The sequence below is a fragment of the Dermochelys coriacea genome, chromosome 14 (assembly GCF_009764565.3).
Source record: "Dermochelys coriacea isolate rDerCor1 chromosome 14, rDerCor1.pri.v4, whole genome shotgun sequence".
Lineage (NCBI taxonomy): Eukaryota > Metazoa > Chordata > Testudines > Dermochelyidae > Dermochelys > Dermochelys coriacea.
Window position 1 is genome coordinate 103,506 of NC_050081.1, and position 21,809 is coordinate 125,314.

Here is a 21,809-nt window from a genome sequence, read left to right on the forward strand (position 1 = left end):
GAGGCAGGGGGGGAGAACAGCAGAGGAGGGGCCAGGGGCTAGCCTCCCCAGCCGAGAGCTCAAGGGCTGGGCAGGATGGTCCTGTGGGCCAGATGTGGCCCGTGGGCTGTAGTTTGCCCACCTCTGTGCTAGATAATTTAGCTTTCTACTTCCAGTATCTTCAGGACTTTGGTGTGCATATGGAGTGAAGTTACTGTGGGGGGGAATTGTTTCCATCATGACATTTTTACAGGAACTCAAGTTTACTTTCTGTCATTCGTAACAGACTTTCTATCTTCTCTCCCTCCCCAATGTGCTGTAGGATCTGGATACCCAACTTAAAAAACAAACAACTTTTCCTATCACAGACAGGTCACTACTACTTCCTGTAGGTATGGTTTCATGTGTGCCTGTATGGTTTCTTTGGTGAATTTTCAGCAAAGCTCTTTTAAGGGTAATCTTCTGTAAACTGACATAATTTAGTCACTAAAATATCCATCTGAAAAGCCTCACAGGGGCAGATGGATCGTTAACTTATCACTGTTAAATGGCAGCACACTAACTCTTTCTAGAAAAAATAAAGAATTCTGTCAAAGCACTATTCTGTTTCCAACTCCAGTTAGTCAAACTGCTCCAAGGCTAAACAATGGAAGTATGAATAATGGAGTAGTTGACTCTCTGTCTAACAAGACAAGGAACCTTTTTCAGTAGCTTCTGTGTTAAGAAAATGTTTTACAGTGTTTTTCTTGGATTGAAAGCAAAACAGGCACTCTATCTAGGAAGAAGCTAGTGATTTTTCCTTCACATACAGTCCACCTGGCAATTAAAGTTTCTGCCAACAGATGAGTGCCTTGCTTGTTACACAGTATAGCTCCAAATTCTTTCCCAAAACCAGTTGCCAAAACCCTCAAATTCATGCCCAAACCACTCTATCAGGCTCTGCCAGTGCATGAAAGAATAAAACATAACAGCCAAATTCTCTTCTCAGTTACACTGAAATTAGAATTAGGCCACAGGAGACTTTGCCAGGGATAAGCCTATCAGAGTGAAGCATTCAACATCCATTATGCAAACAAAAGATGCAGTATTGCTGCAACTGATATGTGTAACACTCCCAGTCCCAAAAAAAATCAGGAATTCTTTGCTTAGCTGAAAGAATATCTATTCCCTGCAGAAACATGAGCATCCATCCAGGTGTGCACACTTTGTGCCAGCTGCTCACTCACATCAGGACCAGCATGTACCTGTAAACTTATTCTGATCCACAGTTGCAAGGGCAGAAGCCCAACTACCAGAACTGTTCATTGCATTCATACTGTAGGTGGAATACAGGTATTCCCACTTTTGTTTTGCCTCACTATATGAGGGATAAGAATGCTACATAGTGAGTCGGTGTATTTTGGTATTTCATTTTCATAAAGCCTTTGTAGCTTTCCCCCTCCCCCCCGCCTTCTATCTAAAAAAAACCTCATTGGTGACAGAAGTGGAACCAGGCTACCATTCTGGTAAAAATGGCAGTTCAGTAGAGAATGCTGCTGACCCAAGTTGTGCTGCATGAAGGTTCCTAGCAAAAGCAGTCTCTGGAAGTCAGGACCCCAAAAAGTTTGAACATGGCAGCAAAAAAACACTTCAAAGTCAGTTACTGGAACAAGAAGACAATGTTCTAAACATCAAAGATCTCACAGATTGCGAGGGAGATGGACAACTGTGACCTTGAAATCCTGGGCATCAGTGAGAACAGACTAACGGGTGGGAATAAGAAGTGCTTCAAGCAAGAGAAGAAACATCTAATCTATTCATGTTGCAGTGCCACCTGTACATTCAGGAGTAGCAGCACTCATTAAGACAGATGGGGGAGGGGGGGAAGAGAAAATCACCTATCAACCAATGTCTTGTGTCAGATTCCAAACCAGATTCCTAAAGATGTCAATCATACAGTGCTATGCTCTGACAGAGGAATACAGTGATGAAGATAAAGATAAGGTCTATAAATGCCTCTGAAGTGTAATTGAAGGTATTGAGGTAAAACTGAATATGGTTAATGGAAAAATTGTGAAACAAGTTGAAATTATTAAAAGTGTTGGACAGCATAGTTGGTGTGAATCGGTTATGGGATGGTCACCTACCACAAAGGGAGTTCTGAATGTAATGTTACATCCTATAGTTGTATTATGTAGAATACAAATTTTGTCAATTATGCTTTTCATAAAAAGAAAAGGAGTACTTGTGGCACCTCAGAGACTAACAAATTTATTTGAGCATAAGCTTTCATGCATTCAATGAAGTGAGCTATAGCTCACGAAAGCTTCATCCTCAAATAAATTTGTTAGTCTCCAAGGTGCCACAAGTACTCCTTTTCTTTTTGCAAATACAGACTAACATGGCTGCTACTCTGAAACCTATGCTTTTCATGTGTTTTTGGACCAAAATGTATTTTAAGATTATGAAGCGTTCAAGAGAAAATGAGAATTGAAATGAACTTGTTCAGCGAATTATAAGTGTGATAAGAAACTTGTAAATAGGCCCTGAAAAGAAGTATAACCATAGGAATATCCTCCTTTGAGGACTGGTGAGCCAATGATGGGTATGATGCCTGAAAGATGGGCAACCTAAGGCAGGCCCAGTTCTTAGGAAAGAAAAGCAGTGGAATGCAGACTGTGCTGCCAGGACACGGCCTACAGAGTAAATGCAGCCTAGAGCGGTCAAATCACACTGTCCGCTGGGTAACCTTGAAGTCTGCACATAAGCAGAAGAGATTCCTGGCCTGAGGTATGCAGGTCTTAGGATCTTCCTTATGGTTATGATTCATGTGAAACATACCTGTTTACCTAAAAACAGTTCTTGGCTGGTTGATTAGTTTAACCTAACAGTTCAGGCTATGTTGTTAGGTAAACAAAGTAACCAATCAACAGTTCACATGGCTATATATTGATTGATCAATAGCTTTAACACACTCTTCCCCCCTGCCCCCAATTTGTTGGGGCTATGTGCTGGTCAGGTTACGCCACCATGACTCTGCTAAACAGAATTCCAGTGTCTGTAAATTCACATCTTTAACAATTGTCAAATACTTACCTGTGTTCCAAGAGTCAGTTTCCATATGGATCAGGAGGTTAGCAGGCAGAACCCAAGGGGATTACTACCACCTACAGCAGGGATGCGGGAACTGCCAGCCCACTGCTTCTTTTCATCTAGCCTGCAGCAAGTCTCTGCACTGTGGGCTGGACACCCTGAGCTTCAGCACTGCCCTGCAGGGTTGGAGCCGCGAGCACGGGCTCATCCCTGCAGTCCCTAGGCGGAGGGGCGATCAGGGAAGCACTGCGCACTGCCCCTGCCCCCAGCACTAGCTCCGCAGCTCCCATTGGCTGGGAACTGTGGCCAATGGGAGCTGTGGGAGCCGGCAGCACATAGACCTGCCTGGCCCCTCTGCCTAGAGACTGGACATGCCGGCCACTTCGGGGAGCAGAGCTGAGCAGGGCAGGCAGGGAGCCTGCCTTAGCCCTGCTTCACTGCCAACCGGGACCCACCCGAGGGAAGTGCCTCCCAGCTGAAGCCTACACCCCACACTCCCTCCTGCACCCTAAACCCCTGTCCCAGCCCTGAACCCCCTCCCATACCCAAGCTCCTACCCAGAGCCTGCACCCCATCCCCAGAGCCCACACCCTCTACTGAAGTGTCACCTCCTCCTGCACCCCAATTCCCTGCCCCAGCCCTGAGCCCACTTCCACATCCTAAACCCCTCATCCCCAGCCCCACCCCAGAGCCTGCACCACCAGCCAGAGCCCTTACCCCCTCCTGTACCCCAATCCCCTGCCCCAGCCCTGAGCCAGCTTGTGCATCCCAAGCCCCTTGGCCTCAGGCCAGAGCCCTCTCCTGCACCCATTTCTGGCCCCAACCCAGAGCCTGTGTTAAGCCCCCAGCCCACCCACCCCCAAGGTGGTATGTGGCCCCCAACTGATTTTTGATGTGGGTCAATGGCCTCTGACCTAGAGGGACAAATAGGGAAGTAGCCCCCAAAAGATGGGACACCAAAACATGATTTACTCCTTGTGATGGGTGACTAATGATAAAGTAGGATCTGAGAACCAATGAATGGAAAGAGCAATGGGGCAGCACAGATTGGGAATCATTAATCAAAATGATGAGACTCATTGAATTGTGCTTGGTGTCTAACCTCCTTGCAAGCACCTTGTTCCCTCATAAAGACATCTATAGAGAAACATGGAATTCACCAGATGGCAAACACACCAGATTGATCACATTTGCATCAGCTCAAGAGATAGTTCATCTGTCCAGGATGCAAGAGCATTTCAAGCAACAGACATCAGAAAAACAAATTTTTCCATTGCCAAATTGAAATTAAAATGGAGAAAGATCAACTTTAAACAGAAAGTAGCAAAGAAAATCAACAGTACAGAACTGAAAGTAAGAATACTGCATGAAATTTCAACTTGAACTAAGGCAGTGGTCACCAACCAGTTGATTGTGATCAACTGGTTGATTCTAGAGGATCTCCCAGTTGATCGCAATCTCTAACAGTGCAGCATGGCTGCAGCTAAGACAGGCTCCCTGTGTGCCCTGGCTCCGTGCCCTCCCAGGCACAGCCCTGTGGTGGTGGGAGAAAAACAGACAGGGGTCTCCCTCCAAGTGCTGCTCCTGCCTGCAAGCACCACCCCCAGAGCTCCAATTGGCTGGGAACAGGGAGCTGTGGCCAATGGGAGCTGCGCGGGTGATGCTTGCAGAGAGGGGCAGCGTGTGGAGCCATGTGCCCTCCCTCTGTCCCCAGGGGCTGCAGGGGTGCATTGGCCCCTTCCGGGAGCAGCATGGGGCTGAGATAGGCAGGGAGCCTGCCTTAGTAGCAGCCACCGGAGGTAAGTACTGCCCAGTGGGAGGCCATACCCCAGCCCTCCCAGAGCCAGCATCCCGTATCTCCTCCTGCACCCTAAGCCCCTGTCCCAGGCTCAGCCCAGAGCCCACACCCCCACACCCCCTTCTGAACACCAACCCCAACCCCAGCCTGGTGAAAGTGAGTGAGGGTGGGAGAGAGCAGGGTGGGGCTTTGGGGAAGAGGTGGGATAGATCCTGGGTTGCCCTTAAATTCAAAAAAAGTGATCTTGAGTGTAAAAAGGTTGAAGACCATTGAGCTAGCTTATCAAGAATTACTCTAAAAGCATCCTTCAATAGATTATTAATTTGATTAACCTCAGAAACACCTGCCCAATATCAGTTACAAGTGGTTCCTTTCCTTGACATCTGGACATTTCCTGAAGCATCAAAAGTTTAGAGTTAAAAGGACACAATCCATTATTTAACACCACACTAACTCACTACAGAAAATTTCAGCTGACCCTAGTGTGTTGTTGGTAAACTGAAAGTTCAGAGTAAAAACAGAATAGAAAATAAAAGTACAAGCCTTGTAGGATAATGACATTAATTTATCCCAAATAAAACCCTCTTTAATGTTGTTTAGCCAGCACCTGTGGCTAACCCAGATAAGATTCTGAGATGTTTAGCCAAGAAATCATGAGCATTTAATATAAAAAGAATAAAATATTAATATTTACTAACACTGAAGAAAAATGGGACATGCTCAGAGACGGTGATTCAAGCAGCAACCATCACAGTTAGATATGAAAATAGACAAAGCAAGAATTGGATAAACCAAGAGATGTGGCATCTCATAGAAGAAAGAAAAGCACTGAATGGAAAAGTCCCAAATGCTAAGACCTCATTTTACTTTTTCCAATATTTAGTTGAAGTACAAGAAAGCAAACAAAGCAGTGGAAAACACAATGAAAAATAAATGGAGATATGTTGAAGACCTAGCTCAGGGGTGGGCAAACTTTTTGGCCCGAGGGCCACATCAGGGTATGGAAATTGTATAGCAGGCCATGAATGCTCACGAAATTGGGGGTAGGGATGTGGGAGGGGGTGAGGGCTCTGACTGGGAGTATGGGCTCCAGGGTGCGGCCAGAAATGAGGAGTTCAGAGTGTGGGAGGGGGCTCTGGGTTGGGGTGCAGGGGGTGAGGGCTCTGGGGTGGGGCCAGGGATGTGGGGTTTGGGGTGCAGGAGGATGCTCCAGGCTGGGACCGAGGGGCTCGGAGGGGGATCAGGGCTGGGCAGGGATTTGGGATATGGGGAGGGGTGTGAAGGCTCTGGCTGGGGGTGAGGGCTTTGGGCTTGGGATCAATGGGTTCGGAGGGCAGGAGAGTGACCAGAGCTGTGGCAGGGGATTGGGAGGTGTGGGGGGCTCAGGGGTGCAGGCTCCAGGCAGCGCTTACCGCAAGCAGCTCCTGGAAGCATGTCCCCACTCCAGCTCTTAGGCACGGCCAGGTGGCTGTGCATGCTGCCCTATCTGCAGGGGCAGCTCCCATGCGACCCCTGCAGCTCCCATTGGCCAGGAACTGTGGCCAATGGAAGCTGCAGGGGCAGCACCTGCAGATGGGGTGGCGCACAGAGCTGCCTGGCTGCGCCTCAGTGTACTGCATAGGAGCTGGATGTGGTCGGAGTCTTGCTGGCTGCTTCCTGGGAGCCGTGCGGAGCAGAGCAAGCCCCCAACCCTGCTCCCCGGCTAGAGTGGGGCAAACCCCCGACCCTGCTCCCCGGGGCTGGATTAAATGGTTTGACGGGCTGGATGTGGCCTGCAGGCCGTAGTTTGCCCACCCCTGACCTAGCAGCTGAAGGTGAAACTGCTGCTATGATAGGAAACCACAGAGTTGTTTACCAATTGACTAAAGCCCTGTGTGGAAGTTTCAAAACATGAAATGGGCCAATAAAAAAATAAAGATGGAAAAATGCTTACAGCTGAAGTAGAACAGAACAACAGATGCGTGGAGCATTTCAAATAAGTCCTCAGACAAGCCCTACTTCACCATCAGAGTTCAGTTGAACAGGCAAACCTGATCAACTTGACATAAACATTGGTCCAACATATATGCTAGGCTGGAGTCAAAAAGCTGAAAAACAACAAAGTATTGGGAAATGATAAAATCACAGCAGCAATGCTAAAAGCACTGGACGCTAACACCCTAACAAAATTGGCAAAGCTGTTCAAGAAAGTTTAGGAAAAAAGAGACCCCTTGTGGCCAGTGAAAACATGGGATAATTGTCAGAATACCCAAAAACAGGTTTCAGAGTTGCAGCCGTGTTAGTCTGTATTTGCAAAAAGAAAAGGAGTACTTGTGGCACCTTAGAGACTAACAAATTTATTTGAGCATAAGCTTTCGTGAGCTACAAGAAGTGAGCTGTAGCTCACGAAAGCTTATGCTCAAATAAATTTGTTAGTCTCTAAGGTGCCACAAGTACTCCTTTTCTTTTTACCCAAAAACAGTAATCCTAATGACTGTAGAAACTGGAGAGGAGTCTCTGTTGTAGGGAAAGTTTTCTGTAGTGTGGTACTACACAGGATGAAAAAGGCAGCAGATGCAAAGCTGGGGAAGACCAGGCCCAAGAGATCTGTATAAATCAAATTTTCATGTTAAGGACATCATAGAAGGATGTCTAGAATGGCAGGCTCCCCTTATCAATTTAATTGATTTTCAAAGGCATTTGACAACCTGCATAGGCATGCATTCTGGAATATTCTGCAGTCTGCTGAAGTTCCAGCTAAAGTCATCAACATAATCAACCTATGTACAGTGACACAAAGTCTGCTGTAAAAGTGAACAGCCAGACAACAGTATCCCTCCTGTTGGTTGGTATTGCCATAGACTGGCTGATGAAGAAAGGTATTAGCAACACAAACACTGGCATAGCATGGGTAGACAGCAAAGTCTAGGCATACTAAAAACATTTGCCAAGTATATCATTCCATTCAATAACACCCCCAAAAAGCTACAAAGCCAGTCACCTTGGCAAAAAGAAGCAGGGCTCAAAATCAGTTATACCAAAACAAACATCCTTGAAACCTAGATGTCAAGCAGTAACATCATATTGGAAGGCAAAAACTTCAAGAAAGTAGAACAGTTCATTTATCTGCGTAGCACCATAATAGCCAACAGAGATCTCAAGAAAGAAGTGACATCAAGGTTAAGAAAGGCATCCATAGCATTCACTACACTCAGCCACATATGGAAATCAAATATATACAGTACCAAAACAAAAATTTTTAATTTAAATATAATCTCAGTGCTAACATGTGGCTGAGAGTTGGAAGTCTATTAAAAAGTTAGAAAATGAGAGGCCTTCGAAAATATTGCCTTTGAAAGACTCTAGGTATTGGATTGAGCGACTTTACCAGCAAAGAGATCCAAGAAATTACCAAGCTGCAGTTTGTTTTCATTAGAAGTATTGGACAAATTGTGGCATGTATTCTGGATGCCAAGACACAAACTCCCACCTGAAGCTGTCAAATGGAAACCACCTAGTGTGGGGAAACAAAATAGCCCAAGAAAAACCCTTAAGAAAGCCCCTTATAAGGGGGGGCAGAACAGCTGCTCTCAAGACCATGAAGCAGCTGCTAATGACAGACAGATGGAAGAGACTTGTTACTTCACTGTGTGCCAACATTGACACAAGAAGGATGTACTAATAAAAATAAAATAAAATAAAATAAAATAATAAAATACAGGCCAGGTCCTGCTTGCCTGGCTGTTGAGCCAGTGAAACAGACAGCAACTTGACTGAGCTAAGGTATTAGTTGCAACCAGGCCTGTCACATGTTGCCACCCAGCCCTTCCCTTACCCACTGAAGACCTCCTGTCTTCAAGCCAGGTCTTTTGCATGTAAAATCAGATCCAGGGAGTGCCAGAGAAGATTCAATCAAGCAGTGCTGCAGGTGGTGATCTGACATGTGAGCCACCTGTAAGCAGCTACAGACCCATCCTGGACCACTATATGCACTTCTCCTCACCTGCCCTTTATCAAAGGCAAACATCAGATTATGGCAGAACATTTAAGGAGGGGAGGAAGGGATGATCGGATCTTCAAAGGGAAAATAAAGGACACTTATGACATGGTAAGAAAGGACGGTGAAGGGAACAGATTGCGTGCGAATATCATGGAGGACAGGTCCATCAGTGGCTATTAGCCAGGATGAGCAGGGATGGTGTCCCTAGCCTGTTTGCCCAAAGATGGAAATGGGTGATAGGAGATGGATCACCTGATGATTTACCTGTTCATTCCCTCAGAAGCACCTGGCATTGGCCACTGTTGGAAGATAGGATATTGAGCTAGATGGACCTTTGGTCTGACCCAGTGTGGCCGTTCTTATGCGTGGATCAGGAAGATGGGCGTAGCAGAATGTGATGAAGTGAAGAAACTGTCCACCAGCAGGCACAGATTAAGGACAGCCTTTGGGCCTAGCTAGCCCCGCCCCATTATATCTGCAGCCAATGTCAGGCCTGGGGTGGGATAGAAAAGGAGAGAGTACGGCCCAGTTCAGAACTGACTGGTGAAGAGGCAGGAGCTACCTACTGCCCCATCCGATCAGAAGGGCCACTTGCTTGGCAGCCACAAGGGAGCATATTCTGTCTACCAGCAAAGGGATGCTGTGAAGGGGACCTAAGAGACTTTAGCAACTGGATGATCACACCCCAGAGACATTGAGGAGTTTGGCTGCACCAAACTTATAGCTGCCCTGCCTGAAGGAGCCTGAAACAGTGTCAGGGTGCCACTCAACATCCATAAGAGGACACCACTGGTGGCAAGCCACCGTGGTAAATTGGACAATGGGGCCACACCCCAAACTGAAAGGACTCTGGTAGGAAATAGTCCAGAGCAGTGAATTTAGACTCCATGCTTAGAATGCCCCCCGTTCAGGGGTCATCTCACCCAGGGTCCTGGTGGAGTGAGAGGGCTGGGTCTCCCTACCCCCATTGTTTGAAAAACTGAGGCACCTTGATCAAGGAAACAAGTGGCTGGAAGTCAGGTGCACAAACCACTAGGCTGCCTGGCCCTCCAAGCACCGATACACATGGCTTTGGCAATAGAGGAAGAAGTGGAGGGAGAGGTCTCAAGTACTCTCCCATAAGCTGACCTATCCCCACCTCACCTTCTCTCCGTTCGGAAGGAAACTGAACAATTTACAGTAAAAAGCAGGGTAGAAGAAAATAATCCTTATCACTCAATTCCTTTTACCTTTTTCTCCCACTATTGGCCCCTTTCTTCTCTGTATCTGGATGCCCAACACCTTTAGAAAAGAAAAACATCCTATGCTCCCGTCTTGTCTCTTATCTCCATGCTCTCATAGGTTTTCTGTTTGTACTTTTGATCCTGTTACTACTTTTTCCACTGCCATACATCCCTCTGTTCATTGCTCCCCTGCTTTTTCCTCTTCCAACCCTAAACTGATCTTTTCCTCGCTCTCTTTTTTTTTTTTAAATTCACTGTCAGTCCTTTGTCTCTCCCTCATGCTCTCTCAACAACAGAGGCTCCCTGATGCCCTGCTCTAATCGAGTGTTCACTGCTGATGCAGGGACAGCAACTTCCAGCGGATGGAAGAGATGTGACTGAGCAAGGCTCACTGTTCCCAGAATGTTCCCTGTATGTAGATCTAACTTTGCTGGGTGGAGATGGCTAGCTCAAGGGAAGGTCTGGCTCGATGTGGGAAGAGCAGAGATAGGTCAATCCTGATAAGCAGCCCCTTGAGATACACATCAAACATGCTATTCATTTTTCTGGCCTAACCAGCCAGCGCCAGTGGCTCCTTCCAGTCTGCCTGGGTTACAAAAGCCAGGGAAGAACAATGGATTTTTCTGAAGTCTGTAGGGACAGATCACTGAAAACAGGAGAAGTCCTCATTTTCTGGGACACACAGCCATCCTACTATTTAGGAGACAAAAGGAAGCCTTTAGGCAGTGAGGTACAGGAAGAAAGGGAGATTCATGAAGAATGGGGAGAGGAGTCAACAAGGAGGAAATAAGGAACAGAAAACAAGCACAGAAGATCTGAGAAAGAACAGTATAGAAACGAAGAACAGGAAAAGAGGGAAGAGTAAAAGGAAACCCAAAGTACGTGCGCCTGCAGCGGGAGGCCACGGAGCCTGTAACGTGGGTGAGAATCGGCGGAAGTAGCAACGCGCAGTTTCTCCCACCGCGGACTGGAAAAGGGCCCAGTTTTCATTCGCGGAAGCGAGAGGCCCGGCTGCCTTCTCCCTCGTGCGCCCCATGAAACCATCTCCGCCGCCAATTCACGCCACAGCATCCCGGCTTCCCCGGCCGCCCGCTGGCTCCTGGGATCCGCTGCCGCCCCAGCAGCTTGGCGCAGGGGGTAGAGCGCTGCTGCGGCGCTTGGCTGGGGGAAGCTCCATGTCGGGCTCAGGGCAGCACTCAGGAGGCGACCCTCGCTAATGCGCTCAGCAAAGGCACAGCTGACACTCGAGCGCCTGGCTGCACTGAGACGTGAAGGACGTGACTTAGGCAGACGGGAGCTACCGTAATTACCAGATACGCCCTTGCCGTGCAAACTAGGACTCCTAGGATGACCGAGGGATTCACGCTCTCACCAAACCGCCCAGAGCTAATGTAATTACCAGATAATAGCTCTCTCTGCCTCCATTATTCACCCCCGTGTTACCTCAACATACCCTAAATCTGCCTGTTAAAAAGAATACCAGCCTCTCTTTCCAGTCACCGTCAGCACACAAGGAACCAACTTGCTAATATCATTCATATATGCAACACTAATGGCAAATTAGTACCTATGGGTTAATTAAGATAGGTAATGGTTTGTGTATAAACAAAGCAACTGTGAAAGGAATCCACATACAAACAGTCAGTAGCTATCACATTTGCTTTATTCTAGATATGATCTTGATTGTTTACGATCCATGCTGTACTGCATGCTTAGTATAGAAAGCCACTGCTCTACCAATGGGTTGAAATGGAGCATTCCAGGAAATAGATTTTTCAGCCCCAGAATAAATTAGATTTACAGTAGCTCTATCAAAGTAATAGGGACTCATCATATGGATTGATGTGATACTTCCAGATCTCATTAACATTTATACAATTTGTATGAAGAGAACAGCAAAGAATCAGGGGTGCTGGAACAATTTAAATAGCAGGGGTGCTGAGGGTCATTGAACTACATTGGAAACCACTTCAAGCCAAGGGGTGCAGCAGCACCCCTAGTACCAGCACCTGTGCAAACAATCACATTTACAACTAACAGCTCCAGAAACTCTGAGGGGCCCTGTCTATGTTAGAAAATGAGCAATCAATCCTCCTCTTGTGTGGTTATCTCACCTTTGCAGAGCAGGCCAAACCAGGTTCACCATCTTATTCAGAAAAGGAGTACTTATGGCACCTTAGAGACCTAACAAATAGGTGCCACAAGTACTCCTTTTCTTTTTACGGATACAGACTAACACGGCTGCTACTCTGAAACCTACCTTATTCAGAAAGCCCTTTGAACTCTATTTGGCCTGTTCTACATAGGCTGCTAACCATGTGTGTGCACTTACAAAAAGGATCAGTCTTTGAAAATAGTTTTCAATAGCTAGTTTTCTATTGTAGATTTTCATAGGTGCTGAAGACCCACAACTTGAACTGAAATCAAGAGAGCTGCAAATACCCAGAACTTCTAAAAATCAGGCCCTTAGGTTCCATATGGAAACAGCAAAGTCAATGTACTCTTCCCCCCCTTCCCCCCCAAAAGTGTCAAAATATATAGGACTAGAGATCAAAATAAAACAGCAATTTTTTAAAAAATTGATCTAATGTTGGATTCACACACAGATCTGTGAGACAGACTGATCTTAAGCCATTGCTAATTCTCCATATTAAATATGAATTGATGTTAGAAGTCTAAAAACTAGGAGCGGTGAGCCTCATCTCTGTAAACTTAGAGAAAGCAGATAAAGACAGAAAGCGGTCTACTAGATTAAATACCTTCCATCAGGGACAGTGTGTGTTAGAAAGGAGATTTACTAGTCTCACCCAAAATATCTTTTCAACAATAGTCACAACACAGTGTTAAGATCTCAGTGGCCACTGGTTCCTTGTCTAGTTCTTCCACTGTTGCTAGCACCAGAGGAGTAGCATTGGTGGTAGCCATGGCAGTGACATTTTAAGGAAAAAAAATCTAGTACAGACAAGAACTAAACTAACTGACAGATAGAGGATGTTTCATCCCCAATTGGCAGGTTACTCAAAAATTGTCCATTACAGGGGTTCAAGTACCTTTATCTGAAGAAGCTGACTCTGGCTGCAGTCAGAGATTTGGGGTGGGGGGGGAGGAGGAGAAGAGAAACCAACCATCAGACTAACTAGGCTTATGTCCATCTCCAAGGAAAGCTGGTCTGATCCAGCCCACCAATTCCTATATGCCTATGTGTTATGTTTACACTAAATTTCACCTATTAAAGAACTGCATGCCCGACTCCTTGTTGCTTTAGTAATATTATCCATGTTTAATCATATATAAAATAACCAAAAGGGAGAATGGGAAGGTTTTATATGCTTCCACTCTCCAAATTATGTCTGCCTGTTCCATTAGAAACCAGTGCAGGAATAAATACAATGGAACATTAGCTGATTATTCACAGTAATATGCAGGATGCTGTCAGTGTGTAAGAAGTATTGGGTTACTGTATCCAAAAGGAGAAGCTTTGTAATATAAAAGATTTTTAAAACAGAGCAGTTTTACGATCTGCAAGTCAGACTGACATCTTTTATTGCCTGTGTAGCAGTATCCCATGGTGCAAGGATTAAGGCACAGATTTTTAAAGGTATTTAGGTATTGGACCACTCAGCGTTCCAAGGCCTAACTGATTTAGGAGCCTAAGCCTCAGTTCCCAGTGGGTACCAAAAGGAAAGCAGATCTTTGATTAGTAGCATTAGAGTAGCACTGGGAGTAGTACTAGTTGAGCTCAGGACACCATTGTGTTTTTTGGTGCTATACAAATGCAAAGGAAAGATGGGCCAAACCTGAGAGTTAGGAGACCCAAGTTTAGTATATTAAAGATTGGAAGTTGCTTAATAGTATGGTGATGGGAGGCATATAATACCTAGGTTGATAGAAGAGATGATGCCTACCCTGAAGATCTTAACCTAAATGGACAACAGAAAAATGTATTATTATCCCCAGTTTACAGATGGGGAATGGAAACACAGAGATACTGACTTTTCCAAAATCACATGGGAAATTATGACCCCTATTAATGATCTGGATGGTGTGAATTGCACCCTCAGCAAGTTTGCAGATGACACTAAACTGGGAGGAGAGGTAGATACGCTGGAGGGTAGGGATAGGATACAGAGGGTCCTAGACAAATTAGAGGATTGGGCCAAAAGAAATCTGATGAGGTTCAACAAGGATAAGTGCAGAGTCCTGCACTTAGGATGGAAGAATCCCATGCACCGCTACAGACTAGGGACCGAAGGGCTAGGCAGCAGTTCTGCAGAAAAGTACCTAGGGGTTACAGTGGACGAGAAGCTGGATATGAGTCAACAGTGGGCCGTTGTTGCCAAGAAGCCAATGGCATTTTGGGATGTATAAGTAGGGGCATTGCCAGCAGATCGAGGGATGTGATCGTTCCCCTCTATTCGGCATTGGTGAGGCCTCATCTAGAGTACTGTGTCCAGTTTTGGGCCCCACACTATAAGAAGGATGTGGAAAAACTGGAAAACGTCCAGCAGAGGGCAACAAAAATGATTAGGGGACTGGAATACATGATTTATGAGGAGAGGCTGAGGGAACTGGGATTGTTTAGTCTGCGGAAGAGAAGAATGAGGGGGGATTTGATAGCTGCTTTCAACTACCTGAAAGGGGGTTCCAAAGAGGATGGATCTAGACTGTTCTCAGTGGTAGCAGATGACAAAACGAGAAGTAATGGTCTCAAGTTGCAGTGGGGAGGTTTAGATTGGATATTAGGAAAAACTTTTTCACTAGGAGGGTGGTGAAACACTGGAATGCGTTACCTAGGGAGGTGGTGAAATCTCCTTCCTTAGAAGTTTTTAAGGTCAGGCTTGACAAAGCCCTGGCTGGGATGATTTACTTGGGGATTGATCCTGCTTTGAGCAGGGGGTTGGACTAGATGACCTCCTGAGGTCCCTTCCAACCCTGATATTCTATGATTCTATAGAGATCAATTAATTTTCATTAGACGTCCCCCTTTAAAGCAACCCTCCTCCTGACACACTTTTCAAGTCTGTGGAGTCAGCCCTGCAACACAGCATGAATCTACCTCTATTCTGACACTTTGCTGAATTAGTTTTATAGTAATCGAGATGTGAAATTAAAAATACATGTCTTACTCTTCAATAGTTTCCCAGAATTATCCAGATCCAAACTCTAATCTGTTCAGTCTGTAAAGTGGTTTTCTCACTCACACAAACATCCTCAAAGGCCACCACTGATGTCTCATCCACAAGCCCCTTCTAACTACCTCTGTAACTTTGTCTCTCCCCCATGTCCACTTGAGCCTTTTTTCTGCCAATTCTGGCTTCCTTTCTGCCATGAGAGGTGAATTCTTCACTTCTGTTCTTTGAAACAGTATTCCAGTTTTTATCATTCCCCTTCTGTCTCTTAACATCCCCAATCCAATAAAACCCCAGGCACAAATTCTATGCTGTCTAGCTGTTCATCATGTCCCACATCAGCACTTACTATCAGCCGCCCATTTCCTGTCTCTATTTACCTTCACACCATCTTATTGGGACACTTCCACTGGTAACTACAGTAATATATATTGAGATACTCATCTGAACAATACATTATTAAACTATATTGAAACCCTCCCTATGGATGCTGCTCCTTTTGAAGATAGGCAATGCTGATCATTACATCATCTGGGATACTAATGGGAATTATAGGAAGTACTCCTTTCTAGATACGGAGCATGTTACCACCAAATATGTGCAGCCTACGCTCCTCCAGAAACAAAACTAACTGGAGACCCAAATATAATTCTGGCTCAATACACTCAAGTGTTGATATAGATTTCTTTATATCAACAAAACTAGAAAAAGCATGTGTCAATTATTTTCTTTAACAAACATTTATAGTTCAAGAACACCCATAAATCCAACTATCACCCCATGAACAATTAAAGTGTAATTCTGTAAACAAGATGTCATGGATCTCTTAGCTTACTGACATTCACTAATTTGTCAAATGTGCTTAATGTACAAATAAGCAGATTTTCCCCTGAATGCCTGTGTTTTTACATCACACCCACCACCATTGTATCACAAACTCACCTTGGGAACTGATAGTCAATTCATGCCCTTTCTGTCTTTGTACATAATCAGCTGAAGGCTAAATTATTAAAGACACCTGCATAGCCCCACTGAAATTCCATTGCTTTCAGTATGTTTGCAAAGGTAGAAATTACTGGACCTGTAGCTAGAGTTCAGTACCTAACTGTGTTGATGGTACATGAGAAGGACTAGAACTAAAGTCCATGTCTTACAGCTATCCTAGCTCTGATACATCCTAGCTCTTGACAACCAGAAGAGGTTGAAGTTGTCTCATGCTGGTCACCAAAAAATTAAACACCAATATCAATAGCCACTTCAGAAGATGTTGGCCTAAGTAGCCAATGGTGTTCACATGCTGTGCTGAGATAATTTGTCTGCTTTATAAAGGGGCATATTGGTAGGGCTCTACCAAATTCACAGCCATGAAAAGCACATCACTGACTGAAATCTGGTGTGTCCCCTGTGAAATCTGGTCTTGTGTGTGCTTTTACCCTATACTATGCAGATTCCATGGGGGAGACCAAAATTCTTCTCAAATTGGAGGGTCCCGACCCAAAAGGGAGTTGCAGGGGGGTGGGGGGGTGCAAGTTATTTTGGTGAGGGGGCGCCGTTATTGCCATCCTTACTTCTGCACTGCCTTCAGTGTTGGGCATCTGGAGAGTGGCAGTTGTTGGCCAAGTGCCCAGCTCTGCAGGCAGCAATGTAGAAGCAAGGGTTGCAATACCATACCAAAAAGAAAAGGAGTACCGGTGGCACCTTAGAGACTAACAAATTTATTAGAGCATAAGCTTTCGTGAGCTACAGCTCACTTCATCGGATGCATCCGATGAAGTGAGCTGTAGCTCACGAAAGCTTATGCTCTAATAAATTTGTTAGTCTCTAAGGTGCCACCGGTACTCCTTTTCTTTTTGCGAATACAGACTAACACGGCTGCTACTCTGAATACCATACCATGCCATCTTTACTTCTGCACTGCTGCTGGCAGTGGCTCTGCCTTCAGAGCTGGGCTCCCAGACAACAGCCACTGCACTCCAGCTGCCCAGCTCTGAAGGCAGCTGCTGCCAGCGGCAGTGCAGAAGTAAGGGTAGCAGTACTGCAACCCCCCTACAATAACCTTGCCACCCCCCAACTCCTTTTTGATCAGGACCCCTACAATTACAACACCCTGATATTTCACATATAAATATCTGAAATCATGAGATTTACAATTTTTAAAACCTTATGACCATGAAATTGACCAAGATGGACTATGAATTTGGTAGGGCCCTACATATAGGGCTTTACTCTGATTAGACTTCTATTAAGCTTATTTTGCAGATTTTTCATTGATCTGAAGAGGACTTCAGAATTTAAATCATGCTAAAATAAAAGATAAGAACATAAGAACTGCCACACTGGGTCAGACCAATGGTCCATCTAGCCCAGTAGCCTGCCTTCCCACAGCAGCCAATGCCAGGGAAGATGGTTGGATGGAATAAATCCTCAACTCCCTGATCTAGGTATAAAACGATAAGAGGCATCACATGAAACACAGAAAACAGGAAGGACTCGGTGGCCATAGGCATTTAAGTATCACATTATATATACACCTCTTCAGTACTCGCTGGTGAGGGACATCGGCTGATTCGGACATAGTCCTAGCCTCAGATGAGAGCACTTGGAATAAACGTTCCCAAGACAGAACAGTCTTACCAGCTTCATCGTGCGGTGCTTATGTTACAACCACGGAGAAATGCTCCGGATTGTTCTACTCTGAAGAATAATGTAAAGAGTTAAGACAAGAGACTAGATAGAAAAGCCTCTTTCTTACCTTGCCCAACCCAAAAACGGAACAAAACAACTTCCGAGGCTAATTTTGCACATTAATTGTATCCAACGCAGACCGAGGCGTGCTCCTTCCCAAGCGCCGGCAGAACCAGACGGGCGCAGAGCGCGCCAGCCGCTGGAGCCAAGGTCGGGAGGAGGGGGAGGGTGATCCCAGCTCCAGAAGAGGGAGCCGCACAGCGCGGGGCCATTGGACACCTGACGTGCAGGTTGGGCACCGGAACATTTTGTGCCCGCGCTACGCCAGCGGAGACATTCCGTTCCCATCGCTCACTGCACGCGGACACGCAGCTCCCCCCGGTGTCTCTGAACTCCCCAGGGGGCCCAGGCTGCCCCCGCGAGCGGCTAAACAAAGCACCCGAAGCAGAGAACCTGGACAAAGGACTGAAGAGGGGATGCGTCTCCAGCTGGCGATCGTCCCCCGACCCCTCCTGCTGCACAAAGATGCCAGCCTCCCCCGGTTCAGTGCGGAGGAGGGAGGCTTTTTCTAACAGACTGGTCGAGTCCTGCCAATTAACAGGCTCCGCTCCAGAGCCCCCGCACCCCTTCCCGGGCGCAGCTGTCCAGGAGCACCGAGGGAAAGGGAATGCGCGATGCGCTCCCAGCCCGGACCCTACCGGCCTCAAGACCTAGCCCAGGCTAATCCGGAGACCCCAACACACTGGGTTCTGGCCCGCGTCGGCCCAGATCGCTCTGATTTCATCTGCGTCCCCCCGCGCCGGCTGCAGCGCCAGGATCCCTCCTGGGGAGGCTCCCACCCGCGCAGGGGCTCGGAGAAGCAGCCGCCGCCTGCGCGCCGGAGCGGGCAGTCAGCATCTCAGCATCCCGAGCGGCTGCTCCCCGGCTCCCTGAGATTCACCTACCTGGGACGAGCCTGCGCTGGTCTCAATCCCGATTCCGAGACCAACCCGACCCGCTGGTTTCGTCTCGGCTTCCGGGGCGATTTAACGCCTGTTACTCAGCAGCAGCAGCGGGCTGCAGCCGCTAGTTTCCGACTAACGTCAGAGCAGCCGGGTCCGGACACCTGACGGGTCCTAGCGCCTCCCACGCCTGGTTAATTCAGAGCCAAACTAGCCCCCGACCTGGGCCCACCCGGGCCACAGCCAGATTGGCCATAACGATCATCATAGCATCCACGGCTACAGATTCGGAGCCACCAGGGCCACCTAACCAGAACCATCCAGGCAACAAGCTCAAGGCCAGAACCCGAAGGTCTGGGTACAAGCAGGTCCAGAGCCTTAGGACCTAATACCCTGAACACCCGTGTAGAAGTCAAAGTCCTAAACTCCCCGGGTTTCTGGGCACTGGCTTCCACCTCATCCTAACACAATTTCCAAGCTCCAGAGACACACCGCTTTGGGTAGCTGGGACTCCCGAGTTCTCAGACTGCCTCTGACATTTACCTATTTGCTGTGGGTCTGAGGATATCACTTACCCTAACATGAGGATTAGGAAGCTAGGCAGTAGATCCTCGCATTAAAAGGACCTTAGATACCTAGAGTTATTATTTCAGTCTCTTATTATATCAAACCTATCCAGGCTCTGTCACACCCAAACTGGCTGCATGTCAGTATGGGGATCATTATACACTCAAAACAGGCGATTCTGATTCAGTTAATTCTCCCTGGTTTAGCTGTTAATTCTGAGTAGTGAGCTCTGCATTTCAGGAGCCCTGTTACCAAGGTTAATGGGGGGGGCAGGTGTGCTGGATATCAGAAATAAAACAAGTATTTTAAGGGCTGGGAGATCAATATGTTGAGCAAAAGTCAGATCTCATGAGCAGTTGCATGGTCAGCTGTATCAAAATTCAAGATTCTAGCTCTAATCTGACCAATTAAAGCATTTTTTAAAATTAATTATTTTTAGGACACAGGCAAGATTAAATTTAATGGGGTTGGTAACACTCTATCTTTTATCTCTGACCCCTCTCCCCACCCAAGCTGCAGTCTTCTCTGGAGCTGCTCAGAATTCACCTTTCTCCCTGGAATATCTATTGACAGACCCTTTCCTATGCAAGCCTATTTTATTCTTAAGGTAAAATATCTACAGAGAAAACATATTAAAAATATAAAACCCTAAATACATGATAATATTCTTACCAGAGATCACACCAAGCCTAACATGGGCTCTGGCAGGAACAGTCCTTCAAAACTCTACCAAGGGGTTCTTTGTGGTTTCAGGTTAATCACAGCTTCATCTGAGAAAAAGCCCATAATTTTACAGGGCCTCAGTAGGCCTAGTCCTTCCAACCCTTCCCTAAGGACTTGGGCCCTGCATGGACCACAAGTCCTGTCCTTTTGCTGGATCACAAACATAAGAACATAAAAAGAAAAGGAGTACTTGTGGCACCTTAGAGACTAACAAATTTATTAGAGCATAAGCTTTCGTGAGCTACAGCTCAATCCGATGAAGTGAGCTGTAGCTCACGAAAGCTTATGCTCTAATAAATTTGTTAGTCTCTAAGGTGCCACAAGTACTCCTTTTCTTTTTGCGAATACAGACTAACACGGCTGCTACTCTGAAACATAAGAACATAAGAATGTCTATACTGGGTCAGACCAAAGGTCCATCCATCCCAGTATCCTGTCTGCTGACAGTGGCCAATGCCAGGTGCCCCAAAGGGAGTGAACCTAACAGGTAATGATCTAGTGATCTCTCTCCTGCCATCCATCTCCACCCTCTGACAAATAGAGACTAGGGACACCATTCCTTACCCATCCTAGCTAATAGCCATTCATGGACTTAACCTCCATGAATTTATCTAGTTCTCTTTTAAATCCTGTTATAGTCAGCACCTTCACAACCTCCTCAGGCAAAAAAGGCCCTGACCCTGTTTAAAACTAAAAATCCTTTATTTGTCTGCTGTTCCCTGCATAATCCAGTTTGAAATTATATATGTACCCCTCTCCAGGGGGTAATTTCAAATTGCTGCTAACTGGAGGACTTTGTGACTGGAGGACTTATAAGAAGTGGAAACTTGGACAGATGACTAGGGAGGAGTATAAAAATATTGCTCAAGCATGAAGGGGTGTAATCAGGAAGGTCAAAACAACTGGAGTTGCAGCTAGCAAGGGATGTGAAGGGTAACAAGAAGTGTTTCTACAGGTATGTTAGCAACGAGAAACAGGTCAGGGAAAGGGTGGGACCCTTAATGAACAGGGGAGGCAACCTAGTGACAGATGATGTGGAAAAAACTGAAGTACTCAATGCTTTTTTTGCCTCAGTCTTCACAGACAAGGTCAGCTCCCACACTGCTGTCCTGGGCAACACAGAATGGGGAGAAGGTGAGCAGTCCTCAGTGGTGAAAAAACAGATTAAGGACTATTTAGAAAAGTTGGACATGCACAAGTCCATGGATCCAGATCTAATGCATCTGAGGGTGCTGAGAGAATTGGCTGATGTGATTGCAGAGCCATTTGCCATTATCTTTGAAAACTCATGGTGATTGGGGAGGTCCCAGACAACTGGAAAAAGGCAAATATAATGCCCATCTTTAAAAAAGGGAAGAATGAGAACCCAGGGAACTATAGACCAGTCAGCCTCACCTCAGTCCCTGGAAAAATCATGGAGCAGGTCCTCAAGGAAACCATTTTGAAGCACTTGGAGGAGAGGAAGGTCATCAAGAACAGTCAACATGGATTCCCCAAGGACAAGTCATGCCTGACCAACTTGATTGCCTTCTACAATGAGATAACTGGCTCTGTGGATGTGGGGAAAGCAGTGGATGTGATATATCTTGACTTTAGCAAAGCTTTTGATACGGTCTCCCACAGTATTCTTGCCAGCAAGTTAAAAAAGTATGGATTGGATGAATAGACTACAAGGTGGATAGAAAGCTAGCTAGATTGTTGGGTTCAACAGGT

At 46.2% G+C, this 21,809-nt stretch overlaps 1 protein-coding gene across 4 annotated transcripts in view; it reads right to left on the bottom strand.

The window, feature by feature from the left end:
- The window catches only part of SLC16A3 (solute carrier family 16 member 3), a 34,313-nt gene extending 14,734 nt beyond the window's left edge, over positions 1-19,579 (bottom strand). The window contains exon 1 of one of the 4 annotated variants that reach the window (XM_043497584.1): positions 19,382-19,579. The gene's annotated coding sequence lies outside the window, so the exon portion shown is untranslated. Of the gene's footprint in view, positions 1-11,012; positions 11,034-17,932; positions 18,328-18,809; positions 18,942-19,381 lie in introns of those variants that run through there. The other 3 variants (XM_038372075.2, XM_038372077.2, XM_043497585.1) reach the window with 3 other exon arrangements.
- Positions 19,580-21,809: the final 2,230 nt, after the last annotated feature.